Source organism: Sardina pilchardus, chromosome 2 (assembly GCF_963854185.1).
Source record: "Sardina pilchardus chromosome 2, fSarPil1.1, whole genome shotgun sequence".
NCBI lineage: Eukaryota > Metazoa > Chordata > Actinopteri > Clupeiformes > Clupeidae > Sardina > Sardina pilchardus.
In genome coordinates, this window is record NC_084995.1 from 7,329,647 (window position 1) to 7,350,733 (window position 21,087).

The following is a 21,087-nucleotide window of genomic DNA, read 5'->3' on the forward strand; positions in this document are numbered from 1 at the left end:
GGTTCTCTCCCTCTAGTAAGTATGGCGCTTGTGAATTGGGAAAACACAACAAAGCCCACAAATCACGTGGTATGAATGAGCAGAATGGGATAATTTAAAGAGTTTGAAAGAGTTAAAAACATGAACTTGGATACTGTTTGCTTTTTTAGTTAGCAGTCTTTCCCAGTGGAAAATCTGAAATACAAAGTGACAAATTATTAGTCTCAATGTGACAGTGTTTTTGAATTTGTTATTATAGCCAGTTCTTCTTGCCCTCTGGTCTGGAGGACTTCTCTCTGAGGCTTAATAGCCTGAGACAAGCGTTTGCTGTAAGTACTAATCCTTGACATTGATCATTTTGATCAGTCCTTTGTCTTGGTCGCCAATTTCTTGCACATGAGGTCTGAGGTCTCACCATTTAAACGTGTTGTTTGTTTGTATGTTTTAATGCTTTGATCAGGTCTTGCTCGCCGAGGAGCAGTATGCTAACTTCATCACCGTGGCAGGGAAGATGATTTTGCGCACTATGGCTGCTCTCAACGGACAGGTAGCATTCTTAGGTTGCATTTAGTCTTACAGGACCAGATGTGATCTTGACACGCAACAATAAATCAGTCAATTGTGTGACTGAGTGAAATGTATGCCAGGCAAGACCAGAATTCACTGAACAGATGTTCTCTCCCCTCCCCCCTCTTTTCACTTTCTTCCAGGATGCTGGTGCATTTCAACAGGCCTTTGACCAGCTAGTGACCTTTGTCCAGACTCCTGGTAGTGCTCAGACCATTGAGACTGAGCTTCTGGAGGTTCAGGTATGTCAGGTTGCTGTACTCATTAGCTCACCTAAGCTAATGTCCTCAGGTATAAATTCATTGATTTCTTTTGGTTTTAGATCCACCATGTCAACCTGCTGGACGTCATCTTTGAGATGGTGTTCTTTGGGGAGCTTCAGGGGACTCGTGCCAGGCTGGCCCCTGTGAGTTTTGTGCAACCCCAAAATGGTTTGGGGTAAATGTATGGGGCTGATTGGGGTAAACCTTAGGGGCTGATTGGGGTAAATATGATGGTTAGGGCACCTGCATCGTGCACCGGAGACCCGGGTTCGACTCCCGCACCGTGGTCCTTTCCGGATCCCAGCCTTGCTTTCTCTCCCATTCGCCTCCTGGCACTCTCCACAATCCTATCAAATAATAATAAAACTCCCCAAAAATATGCTTTAAAAAAATTGGTGCTCATTGGGATAAACTTTAAAGCCTGATTGATATAAATGTAAGGGGCTGATTGGGCTAAACTTTAGAGGCTGATTGGTATAAGTTTAAGGGGCTGATTGAGCTAAGCTTTAGGCGCTGATTTGGGGTAAACATTAGGGGCTGATTGGGTTACACTTAAGGTGCTAATTGGGCTAAACCTTACGGGCTGGTTGGAGTAAACTGTAGGGGATGGTTGGGGTAAACTTTGGGGGATGGTTGGGGTAAACTTTAGGGGATGGTTGGGGTAGATTTAAGGGGCTGGTTGGAGTAAACTGTAGGTGATGGGTGGGGTAGATGTAAGGGGATGGTTGGGGTAAATTTTAGGTAATGTGTGAGGTAGATTTAAGGGAATGGTTGGGGTAAACTTTAGGGGATGGGTGTGGTAGATTTAAAGGAGTCCTAGAATTCAAAACCACATTCACCTCGTTCCTGTTGAATTTAGGCTGCGAGCAGTGTCTAAAGGACAACACCAAAGACTTTACCGGGTCCCACGCCTGCTTTCGTATGCAAATTGGGAAATAGAAACAGCCGTGTTGAAATGCTCCAATCTGAACAGAGCTCAGATAACACGTAATAGGCGCCCATCCCCCTTTAGATACACCCCCTCTCATTTGCATACCTTCGATTAATAATTCTTGTTAAACTGCTCTTACGATGCTAATATCTAGATATGTGGTCTATGGCAGAGACGTTGTAATGCTAGCGTTATTACAGCTAACTTTGGAGAGTTACTATACTAAGAAATGTACTGATAAAACTTACCAATCTAACACATTCATTCTGTTGGGAAATCTGCTGCACTTCATCTTCGTCAGAACCTTCTTCTGACTCGGTTTATACATGTACGGCTGTATTCCTTATTTAAATCCATTGTTGATAGCTTTATCAAAGACTTTGGCTTTATTTACCAGCAGTAAACATAGTTTCACTTTGCTCTAGCTTCAGACCGGTGGATTGAGCCAATCAACTTTCAGGACATATCGGCCAATAGACCAATCAGCGCGCATCTCATTTGAATATTCATGAACTTGCTGAGTGGGCGGGAAAAACAAACTGTTTCATTGCAAGGCTTATTTATGACCTTGTATTAGGCGATCTAGCAGTGCTCCTGGGGCGTTTTCAGCCCCACAAATTTACATATGACATTATTTAGGCTCAAAGATCAATTTGTAATGGTCAAAAAATGTGTTCTATGACTCCTTTAAGGGGCTGGTTGGGGTAAACTTTAGGGGATGGGTGTGGTAGATTTAAGTGGTTGGTTGGGGTAAACGTAAGGGGCTGGGTGGGGTAGATTTAAGGGGTTGGTTGGAGTAAACTGTTGGGGATGGGTGAGATAGATTTAAGGTGATGGTTGGGGTAAACTTTAAGGGATGGAAGGAGTAGATTGAAGGAACTGGTTGGAGTAAACTTTAGGGGATGGGCGGGTAGATTTAAGGGGATTGTTAGGGTAACGTAAGGGGCTATGTAGGGCAAAGTTAATGGGCTGATTGGGGTAAACGTAAGGGGCTGTTTAGGGTCGATTTGATTGGCTGGTTTGGGTAAACTTTAGCTGGGGTAGACTTCGACCATCTGTAGAAGACCATTCACCATGTGATAATGATAATAAATAAGATTTAGTAAAGAATACTGATTAAGTTTAAGAGTTACACTTAAGGGGCTAGATATAATATGATTAAAAATATGTTTAAATATTTTGTATGGTTGCATGATCTCCTTTGCTCTTCCCTTAAGAGACACTGCTCTACCATCTTTCTATTTCTCTCCCTCTGTAGGTGGTTTTTGTGCCTTCCCATAGGACCGAGAACGTGTGGACTTGGGAACACACAGCTGCACCGCTTCTGTGGACCAGGTACATTTAGGAGTGGACATATTCTTGGATTCAAGGAATAGAGTATGGATGTAAGGTCAGACATTCAAACATTAAAATTGAGTGGCAAGGGCGTGTCTAGGGGGAGGCTGGGGGAGGCAGTGCCTCCCCAAAAATAACCCTGCCCCCCCTAGAGAAATTATCCGCGATGGGCGAAAAATGGAAAATGCACACCCATACTTCTCTGTTGGATTACTTACAAAGTTCTAGTCATACTGATATATGCGTGTCACTTGTTGACAGAGTACAATATTAGCTTTTTATTTAGAACTAGTTGCTGTAAGGGTTCGCGAGAAAATCAACATGAATTTAGGCTAGGCATGCGCATTATGCGAAAACTGCTAAATGCACACCCATTCTTCTGTGTTGAATTGCTCACGAAGTTCACGCTGATATCACATGCATATCACCTGACAGAGCACGATCTTAGCTTTCCAATGGTATTAAATACTAGTTGCTGTAATAAACAGTTCGGGAGAAAATCAACCTGATTTTACAATGTAATCATTTTTACATTCAATCTCCACAACATTACCCTCGGTAGAATATCTCAAGCTCTTCGTTCAACCCACCACGTGAAAAAACATATCAAAATAAACGGCAGACCTTACCAAATATGAGGATATGAAGCATTAATTTGTACAACAAGCCATTCCCGATAAATCCCGTTTTTAAATTGCAGCACATTTATACTTGGTCTCCAACTTCAGTCTGTTAATAGCACCCCACAATAACCACTGCATGAATGTTGTGCTCTTCCACTCATTTGGTTTTTGAACGTTTATTTAAACTCCTACATAGAATTACATAGAAAACATAAGCATTGCTTCCACATATTTCTATGCATTATGCCTATTTTAGACTAGCCGCATATCATTACTGAAGCCTTACGCTCACGTTCTCTTAAAGTGACAGGCACTCAATGACATTAAAGATCAATGTAAATCAATATGACAATCGTGTAAAATGTGATTCAAAATAAAACAAATCTATATATAATAGTCAACTTACTTTAAATAGTTAGACTACGCATAGGCTATCATAAATAATGTACAGATGGTACGGGTTGAGAATGCTCCTTTCATTCCCGCACATCGGGACTCCCGAAGCATCGGGAAAACTGCAACCGCAAGGGGGCAACATAGACCGCCCGAGTTTTCGAATGTTTACAGCCTACCTCACAGCTCTCTCACTCGACGTAGCCTATAACTCAGTCAGTCCAGCAGAGATGCCAGAGCAACGTTTTGGTCAACGGAGAGGGAGAGAAATGCTCCGCATATCCGTCTCATTTAATCATTAAAATGAAAGTGATTGGCGAAATTAATCAAACGACGTTTCAATAAACCATTGTTGAAATGAATGAAAATGGTTTTAGAAACCTATAGGCCTATCAGAAGGACTATTTCCTTCAATTCAACCTGAAATAGGCTACTCGAAAGGCAACCTTAGATTAATTCATGAATTCATTACGGTTACAAGACCGCATTTCCGTGAACAGGCTATTATTGTCAACGTCAAGGCGAAGACGAAAGAGATGGACAAGATGGACATTTTGGCAACATTTACATGCTAGGAATACTTAGAAATGTGTAAGCTATTTTAAAACGGAGGCTTGTTCATTTTAACCGGCGACGTTTCAAGTACATGTCCCGAATAAAGCCTATTGAAGTTCACATCCAGCTGTGGCGCAAGTGGTTGATGCATAGGTATCGTATGCCAGCGACCGGGGTTCGAAACCTAGTCGCAGAACCTCCCCGGAACCCATCAAAAGAAAATGCATCGATTTATTAAAAGAAACGAAAGACTTCCTGTTTTGAGATTCTTTTTATGTTTGCGATGTCTGCTGAAAAGAAAAGTTAATATGTTAATTCGTGGTTCAGCGCGCACTCACACACATTTTTACATTGACATAGTGTCGGGCTCAAGTGTCGTGTCGTCCTCAGTGCCGCATATAGGCTATAATGTAGTGACCTGGTTAGACGAGTGTGGGGGAGGGGGAATGATCGCACAAGACAATAATGCTCTTCATGAAATGGATCTCACAGGCGGCTGTCTGTTTTTAAATGTAGCCTACTACACCACTTGCGAAATCGGACGTGGCACATAGCCTAATTATTAGGCTACTGGATAGCAAATCCATAGACTTTGTTCATCCTATATCCTTAAAATGAAAGTGATGACTGGCGAAATTAATCAAACGACGTTTCAATAAACCATTGTTGAAATGAATGAAAATGGTTTTAGAAACCTATAGGCCTATCAGAAGGAAATAGCCTTCAATTCAACCTGAAATAGGCTACTCGAAAGGCAACCTTAGATTAATTCATGAATTCATTAGGCTACGGTTACAAGACCGCATTTCCGTGAATAGGCTATTATTGTCAACGTCAAGGCGAAGACGAAAGAGATGGACAAGATGGACATTTTGGCAACATTTACATGCTAGGAATACTTAGAAATGTGTAGGCCTAAGCTATTTTAAAACGGAGGCTTGTTCATTTTAACCGGCGACGTTCAAGTAGGCTACGGCGACGTTCAAGTGCATATCACGAATAAAGCCTTACGAAATTCACATCCAGTTGTGGCGCATGTGGTTGAAGCATAGGTATCGTACGCCAGCGACCGGGGTTCGAAACCCAGTTGAAGAACCTCCCCGGAACCCATCAAAAGAAAATGCATCGATTTATTAAAAGAAACGAAAGACTTCCTGTTTTGAGATTCTTTTTATGTTTGCGATGTCTGCTGAAAAGAAAAGTTAATATGTTAATTCGTGGTTCAGCGCGCACTCACACACATTTTTACATTGACATAGTGTCGGGCTCAAGTGTCGTGTCGTCCTCAGTGCCGCATATAGGCTATAATGTAGTGACCTGGTTAGACGAGTGTGGGGGAGGGGGAATGATCGCACAAGACAATAATGCTCTTCATGAAATGGATCTCACAGGCGGCTGTCTGTTTTTAAATGTAGCCTACTACACCACTTGCGAAATCGGACGTGGCACATAGCCTAATTATTAGGCTACTGGATAGCAAATCCATAGACTTTGTTCATCCTATATCCTTAAAATGAAAGTGATGACTGGCGAAATTAATCAAACGACGTTTCAATAAACCATTGTTGAAATGAATGAAAATGGTTTTAGAAACCTATAGGCCTATCAGAAGGAAATAGCCTTCAATTCAACCTGAAATAGGCTACTCGAAAGGCAACCTTAGATTAATTCATGAATTCATTAGGCTACGGTTACAAGACCGCATTTCCGTGAATAGGCTATTATTGTCAACGTCAAGGCGAAGACGAAAGAGATGGACAAGATGGACATTTTGGCAACATTTACATGCTAGGAATACTTAGAAATGTGTAGGCCTAAGCTATTTTAAAACGGAGGCTTGTTCATTTTAACCGGCGACGTTCAAGTAGGCTACGGCGACGTTCAAGTGCATATCACGAATAAAGCCTTACAAAATTCACATCCAGTTGTGGCGCATGTGGTTGAAGCATAGGTATCGTACGCCAGCGACCGGGGTTCGAAACCCAGTTGAAGAACCTCTCCGGAACCCGTCAAAACAAAATGAATCGGTTTATTAAAAGAAATGAAAGATTTCCTGTTTTGAGATTCTTTTTATGTTTGCGATGTCTGCTGAAAAGAAAAGTTAATATGTTAATTCGTGGTTCAGCGCGCGCTCACACACATTTTTACATTGACATAGTGTCGGGCTCAAGTGTCGTCCTCAGTGCCGCATAGGCTATAGTGTAGTGAACTGGTTAGACGAGTGTGGGGGAGGGGGAATGATCGCACAAGACAATAATGCTCTTCATGAAATGGATCTCACAGGCGGCTGTCTGTTTTTAAATGTAGCCTACTACACCACTTGCGAAATCGGACGTGGCACATAGCCTAATTATTAGGCTACTGGATAGCAAATCCATAGACTTTGTTCATCCTATATCCTTGGCGGAGATAATAATTAGGCATATCAAATTAAAAGCACACTACGACAGGTATACTTGTGTGATCACGCAACACAAGAGAGCATTTAGCGATGGGACAGTTGTGAATGAGTGCTTAACACCCTGGAGTCTAAATACCCCCGGGGGATTTGAAAAACTGTTCCAAACACACATCTCAATCTCTGCTTTTATCATATTATAGAGACACCATTAGAAGCCTTTAATCAACTCGTTTTCAAATATATAGCCTATGTTTTAAGAGAATATGGCAATGATAATGGCACTTTCTAAAAACAATAAATTCGTAGGATTTGTCCTCTCACCTGCAGCAGGCCCATTCAAAAGCCCATCCACCTAATTTGCATTTGAAAGAGCCAATCACTAAAGTGACACATTTAGTCTAGCCTACTTTATTAGTTTTTTTTGACCCCTCTAATAAATTGCCTATAGTCCTACTACGATAATGGAGGAAGGGCTGCCTAACTGTTCCCCCTAAGAGTTTTTTCATAAGATAAAATGTTTACTCTATTTAAGTTTAGGATTTGGTAGACAAGACAACCTCGGAAAAGTTCTTCAGATAAACAATGTTTTATTGAATTAAAGGAAAGAAAATGTATCGCCAGGGTTTCGGGGCTTGCGAAGGCATTCGTTGATCTTATCGATGCAGTCCTTGCGGCCACTTCTCCCCATCGTAGGAAACTTTCTGCTTAGTGTTGACAAAGGTCTTGACGTTGTGTGGCAGTGCTTGCTTGCCCTTCGATCCATCCCAGTTGGTGGTTTTGCACCAGGCTCTAGTGCTCCTTTGTGGTGATGGCTCTGAAGAGCAGGCATCCGTATCTACCAGTGATGCGCGGGCTGATCCAAATCGAGCGCACCCGCGGTTATGGGTCAAGAAAAAATATTTTTAATGATATGCGGGTCATGTTTGGTCGGGTCGGTAAAAAAAATAAATTGTCATTTATATCGTACATAATTGTCTTTAGAAGAAAAAGACATAAGTTGCAGCATTCCCACTGAAACGCGATTCTATCCCCCACATGTTGTCACGAACATGTAGAAATGCACTTGTTGTTTCTGCGTAGACAGACCCTCGGCTACACTTGACATGCAGTTGTGTTCTGTTCTCAGAGCATATGCTTTCTCTGTCTATGATCTGCAGCTTTTATCTCGAACTGCTGGCCTCTACAGAAAGTGGCAGAATCGTCTACTGAGCAGCGAAGTTGCCGATGCAATGCGTGTTTCTCAAGTCTGATAATTTCCAGCAAGATCGAATGGTATTATGGAAAGAAAAATAAACTAAAAGTTTCCCAAATCAGGAAATATTTCTTAATTTAATGTCATCAAGGCATATAGCCTACAATTGGTATGAGCATGCAATATGTGCGTCCTTGCGCAACTGATAGGCCTAGTGGCGCGTTGGAAAGCCCCACGTCTGCTCTTCCCCACGTCGTGCAATAAAGGTTTCATCTCGCTGCAATTTATAATCGCGGAGCAATGGACTTTTGGTCCATTGATGAAGACGTTAATAAAGAGTTTCTTAATAATATTCTATGCCTGCATTTCATGCTTGGGAGAGCTTCAAGGCATTCATGTGAGGAACGGCTGAAACAGAATTTGTATAGGAAAATCCTAGGCTAATTATGTTCAATGTTGAGTCAAACAGCCACATTTTTGGATGAATGCTGACACGGAACAAAAAAAAGGTAGACTAAATGCATGTTTCCCAAATTCTGAGCAATTATAGGCTATATATAATTAGGCAATATAGGCTATATTATTGTTTTACATGCATATGAGATAATTTTGCATAGCTCAATGACGCTACGACTAAGTTAGACTAGGCTACTTTTTACAATAAGCGGGTCGGGAAGCGGGTCGGGTCCTGTATTTCAATATTTTTTTTTTGCGGTCCGAGTTGCGGTCGGGTTAGTTGTAAACGGCGGGGCGGGGCGGGGCGTTCAGACACGTACCCGCGCATCACTGGTATCTACCAACGTTGCCGCGACTCTGTTGGTGAATTCGAGCATGTTGTTCTAATCTGGGCCAACAGCAAGCAAAATCACGTCATCGTGCTGAGAAGGAACTTGAATGCTGTTGTCGAATGTGGCAGAGAATACAGAAGAAGACTTTAACTATTACTTATATATTCTTATGACGAAACGCGAAGAATAAATACGAGGACTGACCATCTCGCCTCTCCGCGTTTCCCCCAATAGGCCTACCATGGCGACAAAGAAATAAATATGATTTGACATTTTAATGTTTGTAGCGCGCCAGTTTAGGCTACCCAGTGTGTGTGCATTGAGTAGTTCCTTAAAATACGGAACAAAGAGCGTCCCGTAGGCTATCTGTTCAATACAGAAGAAGACTTTAACTATTACTTATATATTTCTTATAACGAAACGCGAAGAAAAAATACGAGGACTGACCATCTCGCCTCTCCGCGTTTCCCCCAATATCATGGCGACAAAGAGAAATACATATGATTTGACATTTTAATGTTTGTAGCGCGCCAGTTTACCCAGTGTGTGTGCATTGAGTAGTTCCTTAAAATACGGAACAAAGAGCGTCCCGTAGGCTATCTGTTTAATACAGAAGAAGACTTTAACTATTACTTATATATTTCTTATAACGAAACGCGAAGAAAAAATACGAGGACTGACCATCTCGCCTCTCCGCATTTCCCCCAATATCATGGCGACAAAGAGAAATAAATATGATTTGACATTTTAATGTTTGTAGCGCGCCAGTTTACCCAGTGTGTGTGAATTGAGCAGTTCCTTAAAATACGGAACAAAGAGCGTCCTGTAGGCTATCTGTTTAATACAGAAGAAGACTTTAACTATTACTTATATATTTCTTATAACGAAACGCGAAGAACAAATACGAGGACTGACCATCTCGCCTCTCCGCGTTTCCCCCAATATCATGGCGACAAAGAGAAATAAATATGATTTGACATTTTAATGTTTGTAGCGCGCCAGTTTACCCAGTGTGTGTGCATTGAGTAGTTCCTTAAAATAGCCTACGGAACAAAGAGCGTCCCGTAGGCTATCTGTTTAATACGGAAGAAGACTTTAACTATTACTTATATATTTCTTATAACGCTGGCTGTAGGCGATTTCTATAACCATTTTCATTCATTTCAACAATGGTTCATTGAAGTGTCGTTTGAATAATTTCGCCAGTCATCACCTTCATTTTAATGATTCAGTGAGATTAAGGAGTCGACTATTGACGGATATGCGGTCTTCATCATTAAATGCAGTTGAAACTTTCTGCCACCTGGTGGTTGTTTGGGTACATTGCCTTAGCCTCGAAAAAAATCGGCTTGACGCACTGCGGGATCTCTTCGGGAGTCCCGCGGGAGAAGGTGCATTCTCAACCCGTACCCACTGTAAACTTAATATGAATTTCAAAATATTTGAAATACAAACATTGCCACCTTTTCACTGACTGTGTTGGGGGAAGTAGGCTACAGTATATGCCTTGTAATGTCTTTGATCTCTACTGGTGTGGTGGTTCCCCAATAAAATCAAGAAAGTATCAAAATGCTTAACTTATTATCAATATTAAAACAATTGTGACACACTAGTCTTATGTATTTTTCATTGATTATGGCTCCTGACTGATGCATGAGATAGATATAGGCTAGATTGGCTACAGATCATCTATGATTCTGTATACCTATTATTGTATTAAATGTGATTTGTATCGGTCACAACGCCACTATAAATTACATTGGGAAACCCAAACAGTTACGTATATTCACCTGGTTTAACAACTACCACATGCTTATATACTGTATAGTGCCTAGGCTATGGGCCCTGTGTGTCTGCCAAGTGGCCATGCGCTAAAAGATTGTGCTGATACCTTTGCACCCATTTTTTGTTGCCACCCCAAATAAGCCAAATGCCCCCCCAAAGATTACATCCTGGTAACCCCTCTGATGTTAACCAAAATGTAGGCCTATGTCAGTGGGCCTTTGCTCCTCCAAGCAAACACATAGCAATTTCCGCATAAAAGCCTTTAGATCCGCATGTAGCGGACTTACGGTATCTGACTGTGGGCCAGATGTGGCCCACACACAATAAGCGGACCCATATTGCAGATCCGTACAACACAGAATAAGCGGACCCGTGCCACACACGGATCTGCTATACGGTTCCGCCTCTTGTGTGTGGTACGGGTCCGCTTAGAGAGAGAGTCCAGAATGAATTTAATCGAGTCAGTACCTTTCCGGAAATGTTAATAAAGTGTTGTTTTAGCGTTGCCAGCTGCAGCAGCGACATTTCCGGAAAGGTACTGTCTCGATTAAATGTATTCTGGACTCTCTATGCGACCACATAAAGACGTAGGGATACTTCGGTTTGGCTTTAGGGACCCTCTACTCACGACGCGCCGTGCGTTTATAGGAAAATAATGCACGTTCGAAGTGGTAATAAGGACCCGACGCCGCAGGCGGAGGGGACTTTACACTTCGATAAGCGCATTATTTTCCTATAAACGCACAGGGCGCGGAGTTGATTATCCCGCTTATACCACTGCTACTATCATTTTCGTTTATATTGCCGCTGTCTTAGATACAACATTGCTGTTTTTACCGTTACGTTCACATTGGCGAATTAATATTCAAGTGTAATAAGCCCAAAAGAAGGGAACTACTTCATAGCCGTGCGGTATATAGAAAAATAATGCACGTTCCAAATAGCGCATCACAATAGGAAATTTGACCAAGCAGTGGTATAATACCACGTAAGTGTAGTGTTGTTTGGAACAGTAGAAGAGGTATAAAAATAGTGTTTTGTAGCGGCGAAAGACATGCCCGAGTCACTTCCAGGCTAACGAGTTTTGGCTAAAAACGGTGAGCTCGAACTTTCTCAAAATACATCCGAATGACATGATTTTGGTGTCAACTCAACGTATGTACTCCCAATAGTCCGAAAAATTGATCTAAAGTGCATTTCACTCCGGATTATCCCTTTAAGGCCCCATCACATTACAGGCGGCATGCGCTGCGCTCACCGCTAGAATGCTCTTGGTTGAGGTAACATTCTAACGATTGTTGTTGTGGTTACCGCTGGGTTCCGCGCAAAAGACCATTGACTTACAAAGTTTAACATATTTCAACTTTGACCGCGGTAGCACAAGAGCGGCAAAGCGGCAAAAATGCCGTTATACTGAGCGCAGAGGTAGCTGACGCTTGAACGTAGCTGGTTTAGCGGGACTAGCAGCTAGCATCAACAATTCGTTGTGAACAAGCTGCTAGCTAACGTTAGCCAGGCACAAACTTGCCTGTGTTAGCACTGTGAAAATATGCCATTTTAACCATTTGAAACATATTGTTAGTGTTTAAATAATGATGATAGTGATATAGTGATAATTTCTTTACCCGCCCCAACCCGACCCGCGGGTTACGGGCCGACCCGCGCATCACTAGTGGCTACGCTGCTAGCCCCTGCCTCTAGGCCTACCCACCGTTTGTGTTTGGCTGTCTTTATGTGGTCCTTAACATCTGCGCTACCACCATGGCTCACAGAAAACGATGACACATACACACACACACACACACGTTGTTCTCATATGCTGGACGTTTTATTAGTCTTTCTACATGGGTTTAGTTAATGATCGGGCTATAATAAGACCACGTCGGCTATGTAATCGCTGACAACAGGGACAATTTCATAGTGGCTGGTGTAAACCGGGACATTTTAGCGTCCCGACAGGTTTTTGTTGGGACTCGGGACACGTAACTCAGAATCGGGACTGTCCCGGTAAAACCGGGACGTCTGGTCACCCTAGGGGACAGCCAAGAAGGGAGTCCGCTTATGAATGAGTATCAACTCGCTTAGGTTATGACATTTGTGTGGACATTCCTCTGGAGCAGCCCCTGCCATATGAGGAAGAGGCGATGGAGGAGACTGCAGCTTCGGGGATGTCAGAGCATGATTACGATTCTGCTCCTAAACCAGGTATGTCAGTGTTTGCCAGTGTTGTTTACCTCCTCATGATGACCTACCAGTAGCCCATGCTTAAACCATAGGTAGCACAATGTTTAGTCTTATTAATATCCCAGCATTTTAACAATACCACAATGTGAAATGTATACTGTCCATTGTATACTTGTCCATACTTTATTTGTTTTGAGAGCTAACACCTACCGAAGTCAAATTCCTTGTGTATGCAATTAAAATACTTGCATATTACTAGACCAATAACATCTGATTCTAAAAAGCTCCATCACAAGTACAAAAGTAACTTACCGGTAGCTTAGAGGTCCAAACTACTTCCAGTATGTCAGTCAAAATTTGAGTCAGATGTCTTATTTTTTTCTCTCATCTCATACAGGTGCACTGGATGCTGCTACTGCACGCATACAACAATTGGAAGATGAAATCAAGGAGCTGACAGAGCTGTCACAGCTGAAAGTGGGTCAAGTGCATTTTCACAGATTCTGTGTTTCAGACAAGGACATTCTTTTTTACACAAGATTCATGTCAAGAGAGGTTTTTTTGTCATTTCTGGGAGGCTATTCAACCATCTGCCTCCATGTTGGTTTATTGGTCGAAACCTCAGAAAAAGGGACAAAGATTTGAACCCCTTTCTCCCAGTCCAGTGTTATTATAACGTGGGCCAACTACCTTTACCTGCTCCTTGGCTCTCTTCCCATCTGGATGAGTAAACAGCAAGTCAGGAACACCATGCCAAGTAAATGTGTGCTGTACAGTCCAGATGTTCGGGTAATCATTGACTGCACTGAGGTGCGATGTCAGAATCCATCATCCCTCACTCTCCAGGAGACGGCTGCATGGCAGACAAGGGATTCACCATCGAGAAGCGGCTAGCTGACCGTGGGGCAACGTTGATTATGCCACCCTTCAAGATGACAGGTAGGCATAACATTTCAAATTTCAAATGAAAACTAATGATCTATATGATGCACAAACAAATGTTTAAGTACTAAAGTCACTCACTGAAATGATATAAATTATTTTATTTAATCTCTAACCACAGCACAGTTCACCAAAGAGGATGCTTTAAAACACAAGCAATTGCCCCGACTTCTTTCCTTGTTGAAAGAGCAATACGCAGGGTCAAGGAATACCGCATCTGGGAACACACTCTCCCTCTTACCTTGTCTGGGACAGTCAACCAGCTGTGGACGGTTTGCTGTGTGATGACCAACTTCCAGGGACCACTTGATTTAAAAGGCCACATCCCTGTTAGTGTTTCCCCCTAATCACATTAATTTAACTGTATACTGAAAATATTGCATGAGATGTGTATATAGATATATACATCTTTCATCTATAATCAATTCTAAAGATCAGTCTGTCCTGACAGTATTGTAAATAATGTAAATATGTAATGTAGTAGATGTACAATGTCAATGTACTCAAAAAAGGAAATTAATAAAAATCCTTTAGTCATTCAGTTCCTTTATTCATTAAATTCATTTCACTTTCTGCTGAAGATACACATTCATATATGTACCAAAGTAGTACAGGTCCGCCTTCTTTTTCATCTCTTTCATCATTTCATCATCCCTCCAGACTCTTTCGACAGTGAAGTCTCCCTCAGTGTCTGTTATGAAATCGTGCCAACTCAATCCAGTTACTGCTAATTGGCCTTGAACCTGCCAGTTGTATTTATGATTCTGTTTCAGTTTTGCCTGACCATTCACCATTTTTACATGTCCTGCCTCAGAAATGCTAGAGATGTCTGGGCATTTCACTTCAGCAAGCCCAAAACATGGAATGGCACTTGGGTCATATACCTTTCCATCGGGGCTAGCCCCGAGGTGAGGAGCATCTGGATGGATAACAAATCCACAGTGTGAGACACTAACATTGAAGTGTTTTGAATATTGTTCTAGCACCTGTGGCTCCCGATCAAGGCCCCTTTTCATTGCGGGAGTTTGGCGAACTCCCTTAAGCATCCGCCCACCCAGGGACTCACCAGAAGACGACCCTTTCACGTGGCTAACTTCATAGAACCTACTAGCTGTCACTCTAGGCTTGCGTAAAGCTTACCATAATGGGCACTCAGACTGCTCACGTGTCTGCTCCTCTCTCTCAGCTGCCATCTTGTGTGTCACAGTTAAGCTGTCTAAATGGAGAAACTGTTGGGAGTTTGGGTCAAAGTTTGGAAAAGAAGTGCTAAATGTTGACCCCTCTAAAGGCAGTTTAGGGAATGTTGGTGCATCTGGGTGTTGGACGCAATCTCCGTGTTTGACCACAGGAGGACACTGGTAGGACAGGGGTGAACCTCGCGGCACAGGTCCACACCTGGAGTCGACCATGGAGGGTTGAGACAAGCCATGCAGCACTGAGCATATCAGTGGTTGGGGCCTGAGGTTTTTCAGTCCTGTCCCAAGAGACAAGACTTGTCGGTCAGGGAGGGATCCTGAAACAAAAGGTAAAACAGTAAGTGTTAAATTATCCACACATCTCTTGCAGCTTGTTTTAGTTTTCAATTCTGATGTCAAGAGTCTTTTCTGGAGAACTGTTCACTAAAGTGTTATATTTGCTACATAATCTATTTACAGTAGTAGCATTACTAGTGTATGCTTGATAGAGTGTTGATGTGCATACTCTCCTGGCGGATGGCTTTGGTCTCCTAACAACCAGGTCCTGAACTGGCTCTGCATGGATCCCCTGGGAATGATATTAGCCTTGATTGTAATAGTATCTTGCTAGTAACAGTGTAAACACACAGCTCAGAGTTAGCCAAGCGGAGTGGCGGCACTTTCAGTGCACTCCCATGTTAACCAATGTACATGTAGCTGCACAACCCCACAAGCTGCACCGCTTTGAAAAGACCTCCAGTCTATTTTTCAGCTGCGTGTGCACCATGCTTCGCCCCACGAACAGTGTACCGGGCATATTGTTTGGGACACACTGCTCACGCAGCGAAGGATGGCATGCGGGGCAGCTCATGCCGTGGCTGGCAAACAGACTGCAAGTCTATTCAATGTGGTGCCGCTCAACACGACTACAATTTTACCTTGGTCCTTGGTCGGTGCCATGTTTGAAGGGAGCTTGTGCAGGACACAGGTGGTGGCACAGCTCTCACCTGCAGAACAAGAGATAGAAGAGCAAACCGGGATTGAGGATATGCTTGTTAACAATCAAAGGTAGACCTCTAGAATCAGTGTCACTCCAATCAGCTAGCAAACATCAGCCCAAACCTCACCTGCAACATGCTGTAATGGGCACTCTGGAACAGCAAGGCCACTAGATGGTTGCACAGAACCTTGCCTGCTGTACAGCTGCACGAGGTTTCTTGAAGTTCAGCTGCATCAGCTTGGAAAACAATCTACATTATTACAAGGATACAAGGATGTCAGTTCCTCCTCATGTGTGATATCTTGGGTGGAGTGGTGGTGGGACAGTTAAAAAAGTTATTATGAAAGATATTAAAGAATTGAAATGCAAAGTTACATTATTATAATATTTTCATATTGGACATATGCAACAGTGGAGGGAGTTAACTTCTTGAAGGTGAATCTGCTCAATGCAATGGGACAGGCACTCATCTGGAGAGATACAATTTCACCATGGACATGCTCAAGAGAATTGTAAAGTTTTGAGGATTTCTTTGTTTCATATCTTGTGCATCCCCACATTGGAGTCCTGAGTTCATGTACAAAGTTTGGTTTCAACACATGAAAGAGTTCCGGAGATATTATCTTGTTCCTGTATGGCTGCTACGCCGCTGATTTCGTTTGGCTGTGATGGGCAAACCCTTCTGAAAATCAAAAATCCTTCTGGTAACTTTTGTGAGGCTTGGTCCAAGGATCTGTCAAGTTTCATGAAATTCGGGACAAATTTGTTAACCTGACTTTCGCCAGATCCTGTAGTTCGCTGTCTGCTTCACACAAGGATCTGGGACTTCTCGATAAGAGATGTATTTCTGAAGGCGGGTCCTTGTTAAACATCCTCGCATGTGATTTGATAAACCACTTGCCTGTTATCTTGAATGACGTGCTAGGCTTCTTCAAACTCTTGCCAAACCCGGTCGGAAGAAGAGTAAAAACATCCTTGCCACCAATAAATGTCTTCAAAACTATTCTCTGTTAATCTTTTAAAGAATGAATACTCGATAGATTCGACAAAACGGTTGAAATAGCAGAATCAATGTCAGCACAAGACTCCTCGCTGCGTGCCGCCATTGTTATTTGAATCAAACACTCGCTTCGGCGCTCCTGATTGGTTGCTTATTTTTTGATCACTGGCCCAGGGGTTTGGATTGCCCTCGCGTCCAGACCCTTGTGTGGAGCTCAGCGAAACGCCTCTGGTGGAGCATGGCGGAACTACAAGGGTCTGGCGAGAGTCAGGCTACAAATTTGTGACCTGTGAAGATTTAGTTTCACTTTCCATTAAATTCAATATGGCGGACGGTCAGTGATGGTCAGTGACACCATCTTCTTGAGCAACTTACACCGATACTGACCGGACGTTTTAGAGTTGGAACGGTGTCGATATCTCAAAAGGCCTTGGCGCAGGAGCTGGACAAAAATTAGGGACCCGGAAATAAGAAGAAAACTTAAGAAGAACAATAGTGTGCTACTTTCAGCAAGCACACTAACTATTCATATTCATTACAGTGCATGAAAATGCACTGTACTGTTCTTCCTAGGCTTTTTAGAGTGCATGAAAATGCACTCTACTGTTATACTGTTTATTCTTATTAGAGTGCATGCAAATGCACTCTACTGTTATCCGACATCTTCTTATTATTTTCGGCGATATTCTTCTAACGCTTTTTGTGCGTTCAATTCAGCTTCAACCGTTCGACGTAGAGACTTCATTCAAACTGCGCTGCGTAGGTCTTACTTAGGTGACTTCAGCTATGTAAACTTGATGAGTTTTAATGAAAACTTTATCGTTTATTTTATATGAATTTTTAAAAACATTTTTTCTCCCATAGACTTAACATTGGATTATGACATCACAATGAAGTCGTTAAGCAATTAGAATCTTAAGCCAGGTGTTCAAAGCCACCTGGCAGCAACTCTCTGTCTCAGGCTTTCTGGCTCTCTTAAGAGTACATATCCTGTTCAACTGTTTCCTCTACCCACAACTGTTTCAAAATAAAAGTCCTCACCATTTTTGCTTTTTCATGCACTCGTAATTTCCTTGGAATTACATCTCTAGTTAGAGTGCATGCAAATGCACTCTACTGTTATCCGACATCTTCTTATTATTACAGTGCATGAAAATGCACTGTACTGTTCTTCCTATTCTTCTTATTATTACAGTGCATGAAAATGCACTGTACTGTTCTTCCTCGGTCTTCTTCTTCTTCTTCTTATTATTATTCTTCTTCTAACGCACGCAATTCAGCTTCAACCGTTTAACGTAGAAACTTCATTCAAACGTTGTTGCGTAGGTCTTGCTTATGCCATGCCTGCTTTGTATTTTTCAACTTTGTAACTTTTATACTTTTTAAACTATGAGTTAAAAACTATTACAATTTCCCCCATAGACTTAACATTGCTCATTATGACATCACGGCAGCAATTAGAATCTTACGCCAGGTGGCCGGCCACCTGGGCACCAACTGTCAGTTTCTCTGGCTTTAAGCATACAGTCTCTCAGAAGACTACACATATCCTGTTAAACTGTTTCCTCTGTCCACAACTGTTTCAAAATAAAAGTCCTCAATGCAATAATACACTATTAAATCATTTAACCATTGAAACTACTCAACTATTGAACTCTTCAACCATTCCAACTGTCAGTTATCATCCACTATGCCTCCAGTCAACTACATGAAACCTCCATGTACCTAGCAACCAACATAGCAACCATTAAAATTAAGTGTTTATGACCGTTTCCATAGCAACCAACATGATTATACTGCAGTAACTTCTTGTTTCTTGATAGTGGCCACCATGGATACCCTAGCAACAAATGTTTCAAAATAAAAGTCCTCACTAACAAGTTAGCTAGTTAGCATGGTTAGCATAGTTAGCATTGTTAGCATAGGTAGCATTTTTAGCATAACTGCAAAAAATCATCAACTAAGTTAGCTAATCAACATGGTTAGCATTATTAGCAAATTTATTATTGTTAGCATAGTTAGCATTTTTAGCATTACTGCTAGAAATCATTGGTTAAGTTAGCTAATCAACCTGGTTAGCATTGTTAATAAAGTTAGCATTGCTAACATAATTAGCATTTTTAGCGTAACTGCTAGAAATCATTACCTAAGTTAGCTAATCAACATTTTAACATGAATATAAATCATTAGTTAAGTTAGAGCTGGAATGTTTCATCTTTAAACTGTCTACCTTCACACTATCAACTCTCTGTAAACTATGCAACCACCATGTTTACCCTAGCTACACCTTAGTAACCATATCTACATTATCTATCTATTTTTGCATTTTCATGCACTGGTAATTCCTTGGAATTGCATTTCTAGTTATTAAACTTCTTCTTCTAACGCTCGCAATTCAGCTTCAACCGTTTAACGTAGAAACTTCATTCCAACTTTGTTGCGTAGGTCTTGCTTATGCCATATGTGCTTTATATTTTTCAACTTTGTAACTTTTATACTTTTTAAACTATTAGTTAAAAACTATCACCATTTCCCCCATAGACTTAACATTGCTCATTATGACATCACGGCAGCAATTAGAATGTTACCCCAGCTGGTCAGCCACCTGGGGCCGGATTCACGAAAACAATCTTAAGATAAATCTTAAGTTGATTCCTAAGAAAATAAATAAGAAGTCTTTAAGATTGTTCTTAAATGCTATTCACCAATATTTTCTTAAGAACTGTCGTATTTCTTAGGATCTTCTTTGTTTTCCCACTTAAGAACTTAGATAAGAATGCCCTGCGCCATTCGTTACACTAAACGCAATCAAACGTGAGTTTTGTTTACAAGTGGCAACCGTTGCTAAGAGGGAAAGTCGTGCCTTCAAGCACTCCCGGTTGTCTTAACTTTGAAACGGTAGGCTTACTTTCTTGAAATTTGCCGTTTTTACTAGAAAATACTGCCATTTCCATGGACTTTAGATGTTTAAGAAAGGAAACGTGTTCTACTCTGACGTCGACGTGCGCCGAGTGCTGCCAGGAACCCTTCGGGCTATGCGAGTTTTCAGACAGAGGACTGAGCTACCGAAAACAATAGCAGCAAGCTAAAATTAGCAATAAATGATTGGCTTATATATCGTGAGTACACAAAATAAAGGCTGATATTTCAAACGAGCTGTCTAAAACTGGTAAATGTGTTCAAATATATGACTATAAGAGGCCCGACTTTACACTGTAAAGTTTTTAAGACAGGTGCAGGGTTGTCTTAAAGTTGCGAGGAAAATTACCAATACATTTAAGATCTTAGTTTTCAAGAATGCCATTTGTTCCTAAGTGTTTTCTTAGGACGCATCTTAAGAAGAAAGTTAAGGAAAAACATAAGAACTTTATTCATGAATATCAAATCTTCTTAAATTTGCTCTTAAGACAAAAGATAAGAAGAAAGCACCACTTAGGAAGTATTTTTGTCTTAAGAAGGCTTCGTGAATCCGGCCCCTGGGCACCAACTGTCAGTTTCTCTCAGGCTCCTCTCTGAAGACTACATATTCTGTTCCCCTGTATCCTCTGCGCACAACAGTATCAAAATAAGTCCTCCTAATTCCATCCAACTTTATATCCATTCATCTTCTTCAAACCATTCACTCATCCACCCATTCTAAACAGTCTGCCTATCAACAACATCAATTAGACGCTCTACATTGAACTTTTAAACAATCTACTCTGTCTCAGGCTGGCTCTCTTAAGACTAGCCAGTTAAATTGATTACACCTGTATCTGTATCCACTACTCTCAGTAGAGAGCTGTGTCTCTCCATTCTACAAGAATATAAGGCACATTCCATCCAACATTCTATCCATTCATCTTCTTCAGACCATTCACTCATCCACCCATTAAACTGTCTATCAACATCTATTAAACAATCTGTCTATCAACATCCATTAAACTCTCTGTCTGTATCAGTGTCTCTCTTAACAAGAATATAAGGCACATTCC

General features: G+C 41.6%; 1 long non-coding RNA gene across 1 annotated transcript; it reads left to right on the forward strand.

Moving 5' to 3' along the window:
* Positions 1-243: 243 nt before the first annotated feature.
* LOC134058970 (uncharacterized) lies at positions 244-749 on the forward strand. The gene is made up of 3 exons (XR_009935039.1): positions 244-308; positions 440-526; positions 690-749. It is a non-coding gene; the product is annotated as an uncharacterized LOC134058970 (long non-coding RNA).
* The last annotated feature ends 20,338 nt before the right edge of the window (positions 750-21,087 follow it).